Source organism: Marmota marmota, unplaced genomic scaffold, assembly GCF_001458135.2.
Source record: "Marmota marmota marmota unplaced genomic scaffold, marMar, whole genome shotgun sequence".
In the NCBI taxonomy this organism is placed as follows: domain Eukaryota; kingdom Metazoa; phylum Chordata; class Mammalia; order Rodentia; family Sciuridae; genus Marmota; species Marmota marmota.
In genome coordinates, this window is record NW_026000108.1 from 48,596,565 (window position 1) to 48,610,521 (window position 13,957).

The window sequence follows — 13,957 nt, forward strand, 5'->3', positions numbered from 1 at the left end:
GAGGTGAAAGATCATTTTAATAAAGAAATAGTGATTCTGGAAAGAAGTCAACCAGAAATCTACAAAATGAAGGAATCAATAAAACAAATGAAAAATCCAATGGAAAATAACACCAACAAACTAGACCACTTGGAAGACAGAACCTCAAGCAATGAAAACAAAATAAAATATATAATCTTGAAAATAAAATTGACCACATAGAGAAAATGATAAGAAATCATGAACAGAACTTCCAAGAATAATGGAATAAGATGAAAAGACCAAATTTAAATTTTATTGGGATATATAAAATTGTGGAGATACAAATAAAATAAATGCACAATCTGTACAAAGAAATATCAGACTATTTCTCAAACCTAAAGAATGAAATGGGTCTGACGGCCAATAGTCCCTGGCGACGCTCATGGGCTCATGGAGCGTGAGCAGTGGCCTTTGCTGGGCTGAGCTGCACAGAGCAGCTGGGACCTGGATGAGGCCAAGATCTCCCGCCCCCATCCTGCCAAGCTGGAGCTGCTCCTGGACAAGATACGAGAAATGAGTGTTGCATGTTAAAGAATAAAGTTGTTGGGTATCATGATAATGGCAAATGCCTTCATTTATTTGATTGTGGAAGTCTCCAAAAGCAGCAGCCAAGAAAAAAAATGGAAATGGAGAAGTAATAAAACCCAAAGAAAAGTTCTGGAAGATATCTAGCTTACCTCCCCAGGCGTACTGGAACAGAGAACAAGAAGAGCTGAACAAGAGGTACAATCCCATTTTGAGCATGTTGGCCAACCAGACAGGGGATGTATATGGGTCGCCAAATATAAGTCATCTGAATTATTGTGAACCTGACCTGAGGGTCATGTCAGCTGTGACAGATTTTAATAATTTGCCAGACAAATTTAAAGACTTTCTCCTGTATTTGAGATGTTGAAATTATTCACTGGTTACAGATCAACCAAATAAAGTGCAAAGAAGCCCTTCTTGTTGCTGGCAATTAAGTCCCTCACTCCACATTTCGCCAGAAGGCAAGCAATTTGGGAGTCCTGGGGCAAAGAAACCAACCAGGGGAACCAGACAGTGGTATGCGTCTTCTCGCTGGGCCAGACTCCCCCAGAGGACAACCACCCTGACCTTTCTGACATGCTGAAATTTGAGAGTGAGAAGCACCAAGACATTCTTATGCAGAACTATAGAGACACTTTCTTCAACCTGTCTCTAAAGGAAGTGCTATTTCTCAGGTAGGTGAGCACTTCCTGCCCAGACACTTAGTTTGTTTTTAAGGGTGATGATGATGATGTTTTTGTGAACACTCATCACATTCTGAATTACTTGAATAGCTTTCCCAAGCACAAAGCCAAAGATCTGTTTATAGGTGATGTGATCCACAATACTGGTCCTCATCGAAATAAGAAACTGAAGTACTACATCCCAGAGGTGTTTTTCTCTGGGGTCTACATTCTTTATGCAGGGGGAAGGGGATTCCCCTATTCTGGCCACCTGGCTCTGAGGCTGTACAACATAAATGACCAGGTCCATCTCTACCCCATTGATGATGTTTATACTGGAATGTGCCTTCAGAAACTTGGTCTCATTCCAGAGAAACGCAAAGGTTTCAGCACATTTGATATTGAGGAGAAAAACAAGAATAACATCTGTTCTTATGTAGATCTGATGTTAGTACATAGTAGAAAACCTCAAGAGATGATTGATATTTGGTCTCAGTTGCAAAGTGCTCATTTAAAATGCTAAAATATATTCAGGCTAAATTTTACATAGAAAGACATATCTTCCCTAGTTCCCATGTTGTTTTCTCGCACTAGGGTAATTTCTGTGTTAAACCATCAGAATTACCTTTAAAGATAGTGTCCATGTGAGACCCTCCAAATGCTTTAGTTTGGTACTTTTGTGACTAGAGAAAGCAGATGATGATAATTTTAATGGAGAACATGGTGGGATGATTGGTTCTGAACTTTCCTACTAGGTAGTGGTCATTATTTTCTAATTTATCCTCCCTTCTCATCTGAAATTGTAAGTTCCTAGAATGTGATCATTGTAAGTTATTTTTATTTTGTTCTGCTATATATTATTCCTACTTCCATTATCATGATGGATTTATCTGTAATTTGGGTGTTTAGAACCTAATGGCTACCACAACTTTGTTATTCATGACTCAGTGGTTTTGTGAAATGGGATTATATTTATTTTCATGAAATTTTGGTGAATTTTTAAAATTATCTACAAAATGGACTTCAGTCAAAATTTCCTGCCACCCCAACTGTATTCTCTTGTGTTAATTTAGTCAGTTAATTTCACAAAATGAGAATCATGTGTGACACATCCAGTTTATCTTCTTGTGGTCTCATGGTCATAATGAGGAGAGAGTGAGTTTAATTTTTCTTGTGTTTGGTTTGCTAGGTGGTATCATAATAATGATCTGATTTTAATATTGTTGAAAATAATGATTATGCTTTCATAATGGCCAACTGGAAATTGGATTGCCTGTGACAACCATATGGGTTTATGAATTTTCACTGTGGATCAGGAAAGCATAGTGACTTGAACTTGGAAGTGAAAGGTTTGAAGTTGTAGGCTTTTTCTTACCTGGTCTGTCAGTTTAAAACTCCAGGATTCTATTCTTGCCATATTTTCACATGTTGCTTATGCAAAATTATTATTCTGAGTAGTGATCGCTTCCCTGTCTCAGTGTAGAAGTGTTTCTGTTTTTATTTACTGTTCAGATCAAAGACCAAAACATTTTCTTAAATATATTTTGTGTAATATTTTATTTGTATACAGTGTTGTTGGTGATATATTGAACTAGAGCATGATATTTTAAATGTTAAGGTATAACATACGTTAAATAAAGCTAATGGTTATTTTTGAATTTTATTTTATTTTTTTAATATCTTCATATTTTCTTTTCTTTCTTTCTTTCTTTCTTTATTTATTTTTTATTGTTGGTTGTTCAAAACATTACATAGTTCTTGACATATCAAATTTCACACTTTCATTCAAGTGGGTTATGAACTCCCATTTTTAAATTTTGGATTTTGGGGGGGAGTATGAACTACCAGAGTTGATAAAATTCTGCCAAACTATTGTTTATATGTACTATCTTATAACATGCTTTCTTGAAATATTTTTGTGTTTTTAGAGATAATAATTCTTATCACATGCAATACTAGCGACTGTAAAAAAGTGGAAATAAAGTCACCCTATTTAGAAAAAAATGAAATGGAAAATCAAATAAAAGATGCGTACAGGGTACCAAATGTACAAAATTACAACAGATTTACACCAAAGCACATTTTAACGAGAATGACTAAAATACTAAACAAGGATAGAATTTAAATACTGCAATAGAAAAATATCAGATTACATATGGAGAAAACCAATTCAATCTCAGCTGATTTTTCAAATCAGACCCTCAATGTTAGATGGTCCTGGAACAAGCTCTGAAAGAAAATGGATGTCAGCCAAGAATTTTATATACAGCAAAATTAAGCTGCCTATTTGAAGATGAAATAAAAACCTTGCATGATAAACAAAAGTTAAGAGAACTAATAAGTAGAAACCCTGCCCAATAGAATATTCTCAACAAAATATTACATGAGGATGGAATGGGAAAAAAAAAGTGAAAACAAACAAAGGGCGTAATAATACTAAAAGAATAGTAAATCAAAGGAGACATTAATCAAATTAAAAACCAGGAATAAACCAAAATGACCAGGAATACAAATCGTATCTCAATAGCAACCTTGACATCACTCATGTGGATCATGTAAACAAGAAGGGGTTTTCATCCTCATATCTAATAAAGTGGACTTCAAGCAAAGTTAGTCAGAAGGGACAAAGAAAGACATTTCATATTGCTGAAGGGAATTAAATATACATCAGCATGACATAACAATCATGAATATTTATGCCACAACTCAGCATCTTTGTACATGGAAAATCCCTTCTTTATTTTAAGAATCAAGTACATGACAACATAATAATAATAGGTAACTTTAATACACCTCTCTCAATACTGGACAGATCTTCTAAACAAAAATTAAACAAAGAACTATAGAACTGAATAATACAATCAATAATTTAGACTTAATTGGCATATATAGAATATCTCATCCATCATGGAGTGAATACATTTTCTTCTTAGGAGCAAAAGGATCCCTCTCTAAAATAGACCATATCTTAGGCTGTAAAGCAACTCTTAGAAAATTAAAAAAAAAATAACAATACTATTCTGCATTCTATCAAATCACAATAGAATGAAATTAGAAATCAACAATAAAATAAAAAAAATAGAAGCTATGCTAAGCCCTGGAGACTAAATAATATGCTATTGAATGATGAATGGGTAGCAGAAGAAATCAGGGATAAAATAAAAAAAAAAATACTTAGAGGTAAATGAGAACACCAAAACACATATCAAAATCTCTGGGAAACTATGAAGGCCATGCTAATAAGAAAGTTCATGGCATTGAGTTCATTCATTAAAGAATGGACAGTCAACAAATAAATGACCTAACAGTACATCTCAAAGATTTAGAAATAGAAAAATAACATTTGGCCTAAAAAACTAATGTAAGTTACATGCTGATTCAAAAGCTGAATTCCTATCTATAATACACGTTTTATTACAATATTTGCAAAAGTGCCTTGCTATGTTAAAGTCCCTAAGATAAAATTATTAAAAGACAAATAGAAAATATAGTTATTTTCATTCAGTTAATATTCATAACAAGTTATGTTAAAAGACATTGATGCCAAAACCTAGTTATGAACTCCAGGTAGTTTACTCCACTTCAGATGAATTATATAAAAACACATAATATTAATTTAAAATTATATGTAGTATATACAATCATGTAAAACATGGAGTTTATATTTAATAATGACATATATTAATAATGTATATTTAATATTGACAAATGAACTAATCTGATAAAAAATTTTAAGTTTAAATATTCCAATTCTTACCCAAATTTCATTTTTATTTACTCAGGAAATCTCACCAGAAAGCAGAGTGATCTGTGCTTAATTAGGACAAAATATATACCCCAAAGGCACACCCCCCAGTGACCCACTTCTTCCAGCCACACCCTATCTGCCTACAATTCTTTACTACCCAATTAATCCCTATCAGTGAATTAATGCAGTGATTAGTTAAGACTCTCATAACTCAGTCATTTCACCTCTAAACTTCTTGCACTGTCTCACACATGACTTTTGTGGGATACCTAATATCTAAACTATAACAAGTAAATACATACTTTGAGAAATTATGAAAGAAATAGTAATATTTCTTGAATGTAACAGAGCCAGGTTATAGATGCTCTTGGAGAAGAAAACATATTCCATTCAAGATAGCATTTATGAGGAAGAGTTCCAAAGTACAAGCCAAATTAATCCTTCATTAGATGTCAGCTCCATTACACCAATAATATTTTACAATCATATTGCCAGCACATTAGACCCCCATTTGGCATATGATTAGTATTTGAAAAATACTCATTGAATGAACAAATGAATGAATTACTTTAAAAATTATTTATATGTTAAATAGAGATGAAAATAAAAAATTCAATAGGTAGGAATGATGTACTAAACTTGCATAGTTAAAAGGTACAAACAATACAAATGGTATGAATCAAAATGGTAGTTTAGCAAAGTATATAAATCACAAAAGAAATTCCAGATTTCCTTGGAGAAATAAATGAATACCAACTCTGATTACCAAAAAAAAAGGCAAAAAGTGTGCCAGAGTAGTTTGTCAAACAATAATACAAAGAATATGATAATAACCATTTATCAGTCATATAAAAATATCGAGTCAAAACATATCTTACTGACCAACATTTATGTATGAAATTGGCTTCAAAAAAGTATAATGTATACAAGGCATACAAGGTATAAGGCATAAAAATGAGAAAATTGCTAAGTAAAAACTAGAAAGAAACTCCCAAACAGAACTTAGTAAAATTCTTAGTTAGAATTGCAAAAACCTTCTCCCTAATTCTGAGGTGAAAAGCAACTGAGAGTTCAATGTCAGAAACAGAAGTTTATATATATTTTAATTCCTTTATAGTTTCAGGGCAAATTCAAGTTGACCATGAAAAAGATTTATATATATTTATTGCATATGGGCATAGTCACCATTTTTCGCTTATTATTTTTAATGTTCTGTTTATAATAAAACAAAGAAAAATTAAACAAAAGTAGTTAATTTCATACATAAAAATGTATAATTCATAATGGATTTTGAGACCTTTACTTTATTATTAAGCACTCAGAATTTTGGTGGTAATGAGTAAACCCATGCAGATATCACACATTGGGATATCATGCCTTAGTAAAGTTAATTTCTATTGATTACGGTATAAAATATCATATATTTTATATTTCATATTATGTTAGTTATAATAGAAAATAACAGTTATAATGGAAAATAACAATTACAATATAAAATAACAAATTATTTGCTTGAGAAAGTGAATTAGCACATCAAACTATAAATTACTTCATATTTCCTGTGAACATTTTTTTTCATTTCAATTGTTTTTATATTTGTTCAGAAAAAAAAGATCATAAAAAAGAGAGTGTTTTAAATATGAATTTGTCAATAACAGTGCCTTTCTATGTCAAATGAAAATGTACTTTATGAATCTTTATATTCACAAAAATTCTCATTTCTGTTTGTATAGATAAACAAAGCTTAATTTCATTCAATTTTCTGCATTTCCCACCTATTTCAATCAAACATAAGCTAACATGCTTTTTAGCATTTTCTTCAAAGTTATACAGTTACCATAGAAATTTTAAAGACTATTTTTCTAACAATTTCATGTTAATGGTTTCTTACACATAGCAACTTCATTTGATATTTAATATGATATCTCAGAAAAAAAGGTAAAAACTTGACATTAATATTTGAAGCTCTCTAAATGACCTACAGAGCTCTCTGATAATCTGCAAAAAAACTAATATTTCTCCTTATGTAGCTATTTATTTTTTAAATGAAATATCACAACATTCTTTTAAAAACTTTTTAGCAGGCCATGGTGGCACATGCCTGTAATCACACAGATTGAGGAGGTTGAGGAAGAAGGATGGCAAGTTCAAGTCCAGCGTCAGTAACTTAGTGAAACTTTGCCTCAAAATAGAAAATAAAATGGTAGAAAATAAAAAAGGCTGAGAATGTAGTGTATCCCAAGGTTCAACTCCTGGTACCAACTAACAAATCAAAACAAAACAAAACATTGCAACAATAGCAAAAATAAATAAATAAAACTTTTGATTTCTCAATTTGTGGTCTGTTTACTTCTGTACCAGAATACTACATGCTGGGTAATTTATAATAAAAATTTATTTCTCAAAATTTTGTAGGCCAGGAAGTTTAAGAATGAGGGACTGTTATTTGATTACTGTTATTTTATTTACCTCATGGCAACAGGAAAGAGGGGGACACACACACACACACACACACACACACACACAGAAACAGACAAAATATTAAGAAGGGTCAAAATCTCCCTTTTATAAAGAAATCAATAAAGTAATTAATCCACTTGTGGGATAATGGCAGCCATACATTCACTCCACCTTCATGGCCCAACTGCTCCTTATTATCCTTGCCTTTCAGCACTGATGGACTTGAGGATTAAGTTTCCAACACATGCATTTTGGCAGACACAGTCAAATCATAACCCTCAGCTTGTAATCAAGACAGATAACAAATAATAAAAATTATAAATGAAACTTAGAACACTTTTTGTTAACAAAGATTTTACCCATTCTATTAGTCATTTGATAAATATTTATTAAAAATTATTACATGTCTAACAATTGTTCTATGTTCCATGTACCTGGTACTGAAAGAACTAGATATAATTTCTTCTCTCCTAACATGGGATTGGAAATCAGACAGGGCCTGGAAAAATTAATGAATGTACAAATAACCAAAAGGTATAAGGCTCAGGATAAGGAAACTTATTGGAAGTAGTTAAGGAGATAGTGCGATTAAAACTTTTCATAGAAGGCTTAATTCAGGAAAACATGTTCAAAGTTAAAATTCCAGGAGGATTTATAATCAGAAAAGTGAACACCAAATGACTACACAGATTGACAAGTGGTCTTAGTTGTGCAAAGAGTTTGGTATATTTGAAGAACTAATTAATGACTATGCATGTTTTTTATTCTGAATGGAAAAGCCCTAGAAAATAAATCAGTTGCTTGGGGTTGGGTAATGAGTGTATCCTGGCCAATGTTACTTAAGACTAACATCTTAAAGAGATAACCTGGCTATTAATTAAGAATAAATTAGAATTTAGAATTCCACTAACTTTTCCTTATGCATTCTACCCCTAAAAAACAAACATTGGAACTTCTTAAAACATAGTGTGACGCTTTCTGTATATAAATATACTTCTTTAAAGTGGCAACATCAAAGCTAATAGTATTCTAATATTCAAGCACGCTGTTTCCTTGATACACTACATACTGAACTACATAGAAAAACAGGGCTTTGTGTACTTTATTTGAATCTTTCTTTTTATTATGTTTATGTATTTAGTGCATTTTGAGTACTGTAAAAACATATTTCTAATTTTTTTAAACAGTCTCACGAGTGGGAGTGGTCTGCTACAAGAATCAGGAGAAGCTAGACATCATGCAACACAAAAACTAACCTATCATAACAAAGACTGTTGCAACCTCCAATATCAATAATGTCATTACTGAGAAATAATGAGAAAAATTTCATTATTGAAGTTTGAGAAAAGCTGGTCTTTCAGGGTCATGCAAGTAATATAATAAATTAGTGCCAGTGAAATATATAATTTTTTTTCTTCTTACAATGATTATTTAAAATAAAAAAAATCAAAGATGCATTCACAATGATAAATGGCAACTATGAACATTTCTGGTCTTAGAGCATCAAAGGAAATGGACTTAACTCAGGTGAACTCCAGTGTGCTTGCTCACATTACAGGAACTCTTCACATGTAGTCTGTTGATTCTGGATATCTTGGGATTTTAGTAATAAGAATGCAATATATTGATTTTTAAATGTTGCTAATAAAACCACACATTTATAAAAGAAAAAAATACTTATGAACTGCCTAAGTATGAAGCAAATGAATTTGTACAGACTTAATTCATCATATGTAGTAGATAATTCTATAAATGTACTTCAGTATTGTATTGAAGTCCAAACCTACCTGAAGTTGTTTAGGGACATGTAGGGAGGTAGGAGGAAGATTAGTTTGTATAGATATGTTTTTTGAAAAAAAATTGCTATGGAAATAATGTCAATAGGTAGTTTATAGCTGAAGAGTGATAACAGTTCAAATTTGGAATGTAACATATATAAATATATATGTTTTCATTTTAGCTGGTAATTTTAGAGTCAATTTGTATGCTATTATGAATAATTTAGAGTTAGAAACTGGTATGTAAAATAGAAAATCAGTAATTGCTGTAATGACTCTTTAAAGAGAAATACAGAATCCAGAGAAAAATATATTTTACACATAGATTACAAATTAACACTATAGGAAATAAAATTTTAAAATATGGTATCTAGTACAGGAAGAATTAAATATTTGGAGGTCAGATGGAAAAACACCTGTTTATTTTTAAGTAGAAACCACTGTTCTGGCAAAATGTTATTTAAATGTATACCCAAAGTATTCCAGCTGCCCAGGAGATATGATAATCATAAGATATGACTGAAGACATAAATATTATATATTCATTGAGTTACTCTGTATTGTATGGACACTACTAACTTAATTGGTAGAACATTTCTAAATTATTTCCATTATTTTCCAAAAGCAAAAATAACTCTTCTATAATTTATCAATTGTTTTATAGGCAACACCATCCACTGCAAATCCAATTATCAGTAACTTTATATTCATAGCTATGCTTTGTTATACATTGTTTGCTGACATGCAGAAAAATCCCTCTATGGATAGAAATATTTAAAATTCTTATATGTATATGCATGTGCATATATACCTCATATATACATATTAATATATGTATGCATGTAAATCAATCATATAAGAAACAAATGAGAAGAAAGGAAAATGTAATCTTGAAAGGAATAAACAATTTGAATTATACAAGTAGAATCAATTGCTGATTTGATACTGTAGATAAAGCAATTTCTAAATAATTGTTTAAATTAAAAAAAACTTGAATTTTTTGCTATGTTCCTTAGCAGTTGATTTTGCACATAAGATTGGGGCTTTAATCTGCTAATCAACCAAAATGATAACTTGACCCAGACATACTTGTTTCTCTCAGCAGTAATAGAATTGCTATTGATTTTAACATGTGACAATTTCCTTATCACACCTATTTTTAAGGCCTGTAATATCATTAAATTTCCAGTGAAATAATTTTCCTAACCTGTTCATGGTCATTACAGTGCTTTTTAAACTGTTAAAAATTCTCATTCAAAAATGATTCTATTGCTTGACAAAATTCTATTTCTTGAATGGTGTTTCTGCTTTTGTGTTTTTATACAGTTCAAAGTAGTGCATTAAAAATATGATAAATCCTGCAGTAAAGAAAATGTATGTTCACCATATTGTTTTATGTTGCTGGTGACCAAAGCCTTGTTTATTTTCAAAGATAGGCTATTAGCATGCCTGGTAAATGAGATACTACATTTCTTGGTTATCAGGGAGGAAAATGGGATTTTACAGCAATCGCTATGATTTCATGTTTAAAGAGAAGGGAAAGAGTTATTGTAAAAACTCATGACAAAGGCATGTGTGTCTTTATTTTAGTGATGTTCCCCTTTCCCTGTAAACCAACATCACATGAGGGATAAAGTAAAAGTCACCTGACTTAACACTTAATGTGTTTTTGTTTTGTTTTGTTGTACTAGGGACTGAACCCAAGAGCTCCTAACCACTGAGCCATATTCCCAGACATTTCTGTTTTATTCCAAGACAGGGTCTTACTATTTACTTACAGCCTCACTAAGTTTCTAAAGCTGGCTTTGAACCTGCAATCCTCCTGTCTCAGCTTCCTGACCAATTGGGATTATAGGGAGGCGCCACCCTGCCCAGCTATGTGTTTTGATTTTAAACAAGTTTACTACTCCATGCTAAAATTTTCTTTCTTCCTTTGCCCAGGATCAGGATCTTTTCTCCCTTACTGTTCTGTAATTGAACTTGGTAAATAAGAAAAGTGTTTTCAATGAAGACCAACAACCAGGGCATAGAAGAGTCAGGAAAATCATGTATAAGAGAAAAATTTAAAGGACTCTGCATTTAATTTTAACAAATGTTGACTATGAAAGTCGGTGTCAATAGACAGATAAAAGAGAGATTTTGTACGCATCTCATCTAGTTGGCTATAAGATTGCCAGTGCTAGCCACGTGCAGTGGCGCAGGCCTATAATGCCAGTGGCTAGGGAGCCTGAGGCAGGAGTATCATGAGTTCAAAGCTAGCTTTAGCAATGACAAGGCACTAAGCAACTCAGTGAGACCGTGTCTCTAAATAGAATACAAAATAGGCCTGGGGATGTGGCTCAGTGGTCCAATGTCCCTGAGTTCAACACCCAGTACCCACTGCCCCCGTACACACAAAAGATTGCTAGTACTGAACCATAACACAGTCAGATATTGTGTAACATAAAATTCCCATTAGCTAAGTTTTGGACCTGGCTCCTACCAGCTCACATCATGTGCATTTCTTCCCCAATTCATGTGGAATGACATCACATGAGTAGCTTGGAACTGGCAACAAAAATTAGCATTAACTATGAATTAGGTTCCCTTTTTCTGGAAATCTAGTTGACCAGCAAGCACTATGGGTTTTGGTGTCAACTTTTCATTACTGACTACATCATCGCTGTGACCAAAATATCTTACCATAAAAACTTAAAGGAGGAAAAGTTAATGTGGGGCTCACATTTTCAGAGGTCTCAGTTCATAGACAGCCAACACCATTAATTTGAGCCCTAAATGAGGTGACACATCACAGTAGAAGAACCCAGGGAAAGAAAGCTCCTTATCTCATGATGGGGTTAGGAAGCAAAGGGAATGGATGAAGCTACATGGAAGATGCACTCTTCCAGGGCACCCAGTAACCCACCTCCTCCAGTCTTGTCCCACTTGCCTATAGTTAACAGCCAGTCCATTCAAACTAGGATAAGATATTTATACTATAGTTCTCATATTCTAATAACTTTATCTCTGAACTTCCGTGAATTAAGAGGGGCTTTTGGGAGACACCTCATATCCAAATTATAGCAATTCATAGTAGTGTATGTTTTTCCATATTGAATATTGAACCAATGTTTAATATTGCTTTGTGCATGTTAGGCAAGTTCTCTACCAGTGAGCTATGTAGCCAGTCCATTTTCTTTGTTGGTTTTTTATTTTATTTTGAGGAAGGCTTTCACAAATTTGCAAAGGCAAGCCTTAAAATTGTGATTCTCCTGCCTCAAAAGTGACAATTCCTAAAGTGAGGTCTCTACAGCAGCAGTGAAAGTTTCATTGGGATGTTGTTGAACACCTTTGCTTTCAGGATCCATTCCAGACATACTGTATCAGAATATCTGGGAAAGGTCCAGCAACCCATATTTTAGCAAATCTTTTGGGTGAATTTTATGCACAATAAAATTTATAAACTATGTCTTTAAAGAAACAAATATTGTGTGTATATGCATAAGGGTATGTGTGTGTGAAATAGATGAACGACAAACTACAAAGAATTCTGGGTTGACAGAAGTAAGACTTTGAAAAAAAATGAATAAAATTCATTCATGTAAAATAGTAGATGAACTCTCAAATCTCCACAACTCTCAGCTTTCTCAAATATAAAATACATTTTTCAGCTAAATTTAGGAGTCTAAATTCAATATAGCTTCCAAAAAAAACTAAGAAATTTGATCTTTTCATTTTGTACCAAATTATTTATAGTTACTAAAAGTTATAACTTGTACATTTGCAATTTGTATTTATAGTCCATGGATTTGAACTCTAATTTGTTGAATGCAACTTGTAAATATTTTTTCTGGATATACTGAAACACATTCATAATGTGAAAAATAGTACCCTACCTGATATGAAACCTTGGCTTCTGCAGGCAAATATGACCTCTTTCAGGCCTAACAGCTAATATCATGTCCTTAGGCAACTTCAGCATGAGTCTTAGTTTCACACCTTACTAATTTAGTTTATATACTTACTAATTTAGTTTATATTGCTATAATTTGGATATGAGTGACATAAATATAATACTTCATAATTGTAAGGAGAGTTAAATACAAAAAATTTATAGAGTAATACCTGAAATATGATAATCAGTAGATATCATCTATTTATTCTAGCTTTATACACCTACTTTCAATGTTATGATGTAAGTCACTACTATACTACCCAACTTAAGGGAAAAAAAACTGAATAGAAACTTCACAGAAAAAATATAATTGGTCAACAAATATATGAATAAATATTCAACATCTCTGCTAGTTAAAGAAATGCAAATTAAAACCACACTAAGATTCTGTCTCACTCTAGTCAGAATGGCAATTATCAAGAATACAAGTAACAAAAAATGTTGGTGAGGGTGTGGGGGAAAAGCTACATTCATATATTGCTGGTGGGACTATAAATTGGTGCAACCACTCTGGAAAGCAGTATGAAGATTCCTCAGAAAACTTGGAATGGAACCTCCATTTTATGCAGTTTTCCCACCCCTCAGCATATAACCAAAGACTTAAAATCAGCATATTATACTCTCATAGCCACATCAATATTTATAGCAGCTCAATTCACAATATTAAGCTATGGAGCCAACCTAGATGCCCTTCAACAGATGAATGGATAAAGAAAATGTGGTATATCTGCACAATGGAATAAAAAAAGAATGAAATTATGCCATTTGCTAGTAAATGGATGGAACTGGAGACTGTCATGCTAAGTGAAATAAATATATATATATA

At 32.4% G+C, this 13,957-nt stretch overlaps 1 pseudogene; it reads left to right on the top strand.

Moving 5' to 3' along the window:
• The first annotated feature begins 393 nt into the window (after positions 1–393).
• On the top strand, positions 394–2,250 carry LOC107139046 (annotated as a pseudogene).
• Positions 2,251–13,957: the final 11,707 nt, after the last annotated feature.